We start from the raw sequence: 7,620 nt of genomic DNA, 5'->3' as shown, positions 1-7,620 counted from the left end.
CTTAGTGATAATGCGCTTAAATCATTCTTGGTCTCCATCTCTCCAGCCACTTGTTCCTGCCCTTGTGCTACCTCCTCCATTACACAGGCATAGTATGCTTGTGTGGCTACATGATTAACTGAATCAGAAAATTTATTGTCTGCAAAATAATGAGGCAAAAGAAAAAAGATTATTTTTCAGCTGGATCAGGACCAGTTTCCTGATCTGATTAACCATGTGGCCTACCACAAACTTGTACCTGACCAATGAAGGAGGTGATGCAAGGACAATAATAAGTCTTCAGCAGTTGCTAAAATTGGCACTTCTGCCAAAAAATGCTTGCTGAGTTGTAGCCATGGTGACAGGGAGGGGTACAGTGGTTCTATTCCCAGCTAGATGTGCTGCTCTTCTTTGAAACGGTTCTTGTCCTCGCTGCTGGAACAGCTCAGCTGCTTGAGAGGCACCTGCTGAACTACTTGCATATTACAGCTCAGCATATTCAGAATAAATAAAATCACTGCCAGTTTACTTACTGTGCCAGTAAGCTGAGGGGAAATACAGGAAGGCAGAAATCATAATTAAACAGAACATGGTGGGGGGTTAACATTTGTTATGAGAGATGCTTGTCTTCTTGGTGTTTGTGCTCCAAACATTAAACTAGCAAATAATGTTATTTTCTTACCCTAACAGTTTTCATTGTGCTGATAATGTATCAAACACATATGTGTTGGACAAGAGCAGACTTAAAAACTCATGCTATCTAGCCCTCATGGAGGAAGTGGGATATCATTTTTGCCTTGCTTCATACATGAATTTGTCAACCATTTTAATGTTACAAAATCCTTTAGTTAAATGTATGCTTCATCAAGATGGTGAATGTCAGGGTCCTTGTTTTAAAAAACTTATACTTGAAAACATACATAAAGAGTGAGCTGAGGTTGGAAATAGAACGGAGAGTGAAAGGAAAGAAGAGCAGAGAAAAATTGATTTTGGCTGAATATTTTTGCAAAATCCTTGTGGTGTTCTATTTTAGCTCCAGCTTTTACATTTATCCATTAGCATTTAGTTTGGGACCTTAAGTATGCCTTCAGTACATAAGCTGAAATCACAGGCAATACTGACTTAAAAACATTCAAAAAGAAGAATTATTTTCTTAATATTATTGAAATGCTGAAAGGTTTGAAAGTCTGAAATTATGTATGTTTGTTTAGGTTTATTTGTCTCATTTTTAATCCCTTTGTACATAAGTTATCACATCGCTTCCTTGAAAGAGCTCAGGTTTTGCTTGGTAATGACAACTTCAGCCAATGGTACCTGGCTCTCTGAATATGCTGGAGGCAGAGCTGCAGGAAATGTTCTCAAAAATGCTTGACCGCCAAAAAAAATCAAACCAAAATGACTTGCAGTTAGGATAATTTTTTCTTTCTTTCTATATGAGATCAGAACTAGTATTACCAAATCTTGAAAGTCTGATAATGTTTTTCATGCTGTGACACTTCCTAGAATAATGTCATAAGCTAAGAAGCCTTCATGAACTGCTTCATGAACTGAACCTCATGGTTACAGAGAAAAAAATAAAACTTAAAACATGAAGTTCAAAGCCTGGTAGGTAAGTTCTATATATACATTTTTTTGTTTTTTGTTTTTAATACTGTCTTTGAGCCACTCGTGAGATTTGGCTAACTATGATCATAGCTCTGGTTAACTATGATCATATTTTTATACTAGTATGAATTCAAAAGTGCTTGCCTTGCTCAGGGACCTTACTTGGTATCTTCTTCTCTGAGTAGTTCCAATAAAACAAACACTGCGAAGGAAGGTACTATATTCAGTTTCAGTAATAATAGCAGAGTATGACCTATTGTAGGAGGGTGATGAAGACAGCACTTTTTTCAGTGAACAATTCTGTATTCTACAGCCTGTCTATAGGAATTCTAAAACTCTCTAAACTACGCAAATTGTACAGCTCATTATCATATGGCTTAATCTAATTTAAATCATTTGTCTTTATTTGGATCACACTCACTTTATTTGGATCAGTCAGGATGGAGTAAATGGGAAGAATCAAGAGGATTTATCTGGTTCACAAATTTATAGATGCCAAGGCAAGAAGATTACACCACAGTAATCTAGACTGACATTCCCACAGAATCTGGATAAAGGCATCTTCTAAAAAGTTACCTAATCTGACCTTAAAAGTACCGAATAATGATGAGAATAATGTTTTCCAGTGTCTGAGTAATAGTTTCCTCCTTTAAATTCTCTCCAGCTATTTCCATCTTCCTCTTGAAATACGGCACCAGAATTGTTATCCCCTACTCTATTAGTTGGAGTTTCACTAATACTTATTTACAGAATTAAAATCACTTCCCTATCCTACCTTCTTATATAAGCAATGATATTGTTTTTTCTCCTTCTCCCTGTGCTGCTCTAAGAATTCATCTTCAGGCAACCGAAATGAAGACACCAAGCCATTCCTGCAACACTGATTTAGAAGACAGTCTCTCATCATATAACCTGCATTTTTTGGTATAGTATCTTGTACTCGGCTATGTTAAATTTTAAAAAGTTGGACTTCAGCCATTCAACTGTTTTTTCTTGATGAAGCTAACTCCATGGACTTACTACAACAGGTACCTAAGAAACCCACTGAAATGAGTGTTTTTGCTTCTGCACCTTTTTCCAACCTCTTTGCCTTTCCTCATCTTCTTCAGTTCTGCTCTCTGCATACCCTCAGCACAGAGCATATCTTTGTTATTTCAGCCACCAAAGCTATGGAAGTGCACAGCTGGCTATGACAAAGAATAGCTGGGTGCTGAAGGCAACTGTATTTCCATTAAGTTCCTATTCCATTGCCCTAAGTAAGTACATAATATAATAGCTTCTTTTTTAAAAAAATCACAGGACCATCTAGGAATTACACGCAGGGTAAGAAATGTTTTATGATTTACAATAGCTGTACTCTCTCTTTCATCCGTCAAATGTACATATTCAACTGGGTCATATTTTCAAAGCGTCTAATTAAAATCCTACACCCACATTTAATTTACAGAACCCTGTCAAGGTTGGGGCACATACAAGAGACAGCCATAGTCCCTGGGAGAACAGCCCTTTTCTCTCATCTAATGACTGATCCCTGTTTACATACGGAGCTCGCACCACACTTACTCAGCAAAATGCTAGCGTGCCTCTGCAGCATTCCCACAGCAAGAAGAAAAACCCAGTACCACAAAAAAGAAATGACACAGTATATATGTTCCAGCTGTTCCTGACAGTTACAACTCTGCTCCCCCCTGCAGACAAAATATTTCACTCACTTTCCATTTACAAGGACAAACTCAACAAACTCTCAGGGGATAATTCAGCCCCTTCTCTTCTCTTCCTTTCAGTAGCCTGTCCTCACCATACAAATCAGGTCTAATAGAGGAAGGCATACAGATCATCAGAGCAACATGATTTGTTGCTGTTTAAACAATTAACTACAAAAATCTGAGTCTGACCATTGTCACAGAACGATGCAGCCTCTGTCTGCACTGCACTACTTAATTAATGAATATATTCCGCCTAAGGAGTGCCACATACTCAGTCACTCATACTCTGTCCATGGCAGTGGGGCCAAATGGTCAGATACCTGCCTTTGAAGCAGGAGCTATTGTGAAAACAAAAAAGCAAAACAGATAATTGAACCTTATTGGGCTTTTGCTCCAACAAATATATGAACCGTGTGAGCAGCACATATATGTGGCCTTTATTGTTAAGGACAGGGAAGAATCTTACCTTACCAAAGCTCTCATGACAGAGAGCTCTGCCAAGGTGTCTCAAAAAATAGACTAATGCCCTGTGGGACCAATCTCCCTCTGAAGAACAGCAGCAGACATCCAGCATCTGATAGATAAATCTCCCATTTATAAAAGTAGCTAGTGAAAGAGCTGGGATTCTGCTGAACAGCTTATTTATTTGCAAATATACAACTCCCTTTTTCTGAAGTGGGAATGGTAATAGAGTGCTGCTTTGGTACAAACTGCTAGCCCGGCACTTTTGCCCAGTTCCAGGAGACAGGTTTCTGGCTTCTCTGTCATCCATGGAACCATACATCAAAAAATTGTGCTTTTGCTTCTTTTCAGCTTCTGTTTGCAGGCTAGCAAACTGTCTTATGATGTCTGCATAGCTGATCAAGCAAATCCTAGCTATAACTCTCTACATATGTGTTCATGTCAACTCTTTTCTGGGGGATTATCTTGTGGGATAATTTTGTCAATTGCCCTTCAAGGTCAGCCATTAATCCTCGTGTCTGAGGGAAAAGATACACAAGTATCAAAGACTTTTTTTTAAGAGCCCAAATTTTTTTCCTAATTGCCTTAATTCTTTTCAGAAGCTAAGACAAATCTATTTCCTTTTCAATGTATGCCAATGGTACTACTCTGCCCAGGTGTTGAAGGGTCTACTTACTAACTTTACATGGCAATTAAGGGGAATTTGCCTAAGCACAGCTCATGGATTCTGGTGATATGACACTGTCAAATCTGCAATGGCCAGAAATACAGAATCCCTATCAAAACTTGACATGTCTCTTCCAAATCAGAAATAACAAACTGTTATTAGCCATTAGACTCCTGGAAGCAAGGGTTTTGCTCAAACCAGTTTACTGGTTTGAGCAAATTATCCAGAATAGCCTGAAGTTTGGAAGTGAAACTTAAAAAATGTTTCAGGAAGGCCTGCAGAAATAGATGGAAAGAAAAATCTATAGTTCTATATTTAAGGAAAATCCTCTACCCAGCTATTTTCAGACTCAGAGATTTGGAAGGCTAGCCATGAGCTGCAAGATATGAGCTGTGGCTTCCCCAGAATATTCTTACCTAACCCAAAGAACACTCCAGAATGAGGAGCAAACTAAGACAGGAAAATTAATGTAGGACATCAATGTACGTCTAGCTCTGTTTTCTATGCTGCCCCAAAAAAGAGTTACTGATAGTTACAGGAAATCTATCCAACTGTTGTATTCTGGTTTGCTTGAAACTTTCATGACGATCACAAAACAGTGGGTGAAACAGATATCTTCCCTGTCTAGGTAACTGAAGGAAAAATGAAATAGTCCCTTAGTTAGAGATGGTTGAGCAGAGGGTGCTACAGCAAACAGACCCAATTTCAGACAGCTCAGAATTCTGAACCATGTATATAAAAGGTTGCACTGTGTGAAGAACGTAGATGCAGGATAGGAAGAGTTATTTTGGCAGCTGTGTGTTTGAGATTTTGTTGCAAAAAAGGAAGAATCATTACAGGATGAGGAAGAAAGAAGGCCCAGCCAGTCAGGGAAGCATAATAGCAAAAAAGGGGGAGTGAGGGGAAAGGCAGAAACAGATTCTGTGCGGACTATGATAAACTAAACAAAGTCACTCTAGTTTAACAGAACCTTAAGCGGAAATGGATAGTATTCTGGAAAATAAAACAGGTTCAGTCTGTTTTTTCAGAGTGAGTGGATATTAGCAAGTGGAAGTGGATATAAAGGACAGGAGTGAAAGTACTTTCACAGCAAGACAAAGCCTGTGGCAACTAAGTGATGGCTTTTGGCTTATGCAATGTACCTGCCACATTTGCAAGGCTAATGGAGACAGTACTTTACAGAATCCCTCTGCACATTTCCTGTATCTAAAGGAAACCCTGGTGCATGCTAAAGCCTTTGAGCAAGATCTGTTACATTTACAAATAGTGTGTGATAAGCTTAGGGATGACAGTGTGAAATGAAACCCACAGAAACAGGCATTTGTTAAAGAAAAAGATGATTTATTTTGGACAGAGAACCTGTGAGAAAAGAATTTCAACCAACATTAAAGAAAGCCAAGGCTATACTTAACTGGCCTGCTTGCTGGACTCACACAAGTATTCAGAATTTTGTAAGAATCTGCTTCTATTACAGACAGGTTATTTAAAGGTTTCCAACACTGCAAAACCACTGCATGGGTTAGGTGAGAAAGAGAAGCCATTGCAGCGATTCAGATTTTTCTGAGTTGGAAAAAACTCTTTTGACAGCCTCTGCTTTGATCTAAAATCACTTTTAAAATGCCTTTCATTTTCAACAACACTAATTTTTTCTGGTCAGGAGCTCTCTTGACATAGGACCACTGATTTTGTCAAGATTGTAGATTATTAAATCAGGAATTATTGTATAACCTTTAAAGGAATCCTTGATCATTGTTAAATCTACATGACATCCCTGTTTGCAGGTGGGCAAAATCTATGGTTCAGGACAGAATAAGTCTGGTTTATGGTAGCTTAAACTGATATAAACTGACATAGCTGCAATCGCACCCTCTGTCTTGCCATGCATATCTGTTTCCTTGCTGTGTTGGCACTGGCACTCGTGTGAGTGGGCTCTTGAGTTGATTTGGTAACTTGCTCTGAGAGAATACTAATAACTTTCCTTGTTGGGTTCAATTTTTGCTCGTTGGGACCTTGAATTAACTCACTCCTCAGCTGCAGGAATATCAGTAACAGTGCAAAGGTAGAGTCAGGAACACAGTCATGGTATGGGGGGAAGGAGCCACGATGTTTGATTTCACACTGCAAGGACTAAAAGCATGCATATAGTCTTAAGGCAATTGGCAATAACTTCCTGCTGAGACTCAGTAACTTTTTAACACATTCTAATGTGATCACACGCAACTGCTTGGCCGTATCCAGGAAGAGATGACAGTCTTCTCTCTTTCATAATTTACCAAACCGTAGGAGTTCCTGGGCTCTCCACTGAGAAAATGAACATGTAGTTTTAAAAGCGAATGCCAAGTGAATAAAACTTTAGCAAAACAATGTGTGGTTGGAAATTACAGCCATATTAGAAGCCTTCGCAATATCACACTAAAACTCTGGTCACTAAAACCTGGAATAAAAAATGCAATATTGCATACAAGATAGGAAAAATTAATGGGTATTTGCATAGATATCTCTTTGTACCAGATACAAAGAATGTGCTAGCCATTCTATCATGTTTTTCAGAGCTGAATGACATCTTCTATTTTCAAATCCTATTGCCATCTCAAGAGACTGTCTGTTGGGTAAAATGAAGGCACAATATAGAAAACTGGTGCATGAATATGATGTTTGTACTGCTAAAAAAAATCCCATTTCTGTAAGAATATTTAATGACAAGACTATTTGAGTATATTGCTTGGATATGCTTGTGCCTGTAACTGAGGCTGAATCTCCAGCAAAACTTGGGTTACAAATGAATGACACATAAGGAACAGCAAAGGTTAAGGTTATAACATATGACCCAAAATTCTTCATGTCTAGGCATGAACTAAGAACGCAAAACCTAAAACAGAATCTCTACTGAGGAACAAAGAAGAAATTTGTCCTATTAGTATTATATATAAATATTACAGCTCAGAAAAGAACTTCATACCTTTGCTAAAGATAATTTGAGAGTGGGTTCTTTTTAAAACTAGCTTCTATATTGTAAAGTTCTATGCAGAAAGTTTTAGAAGGCCTAGTTCTCTAATCGTAAAGGAAGAAAAAGATTTGGAACCCTAAACCAGACAAACTTTGGAAGGAAACCTATGAAACAAGGATCTGAATAAAATAGCGCTGCACAAGGAAGTGCAATAATGTATAGTCGTGCTGCTGGACATAACCAAAGGTAGTTGT

This window comes from Apteryx mantelli, chromosome 13 (assembly GCF_036417845.1).
Source record: "Apteryx mantelli isolate bAptMan1 chromosome 13, bAptMan1.hap1, whole genome shotgun sequence".
In the NCBI taxonomy this organism is placed as follows: domain Eukaryota; kingdom Metazoa; phylum Chordata; class Aves; order Apterygiformes; family Apterygidae; genus Apteryx; species Apteryx mantelli.
Note: the sequence above shows the minus strand (reverse complement) of the source record.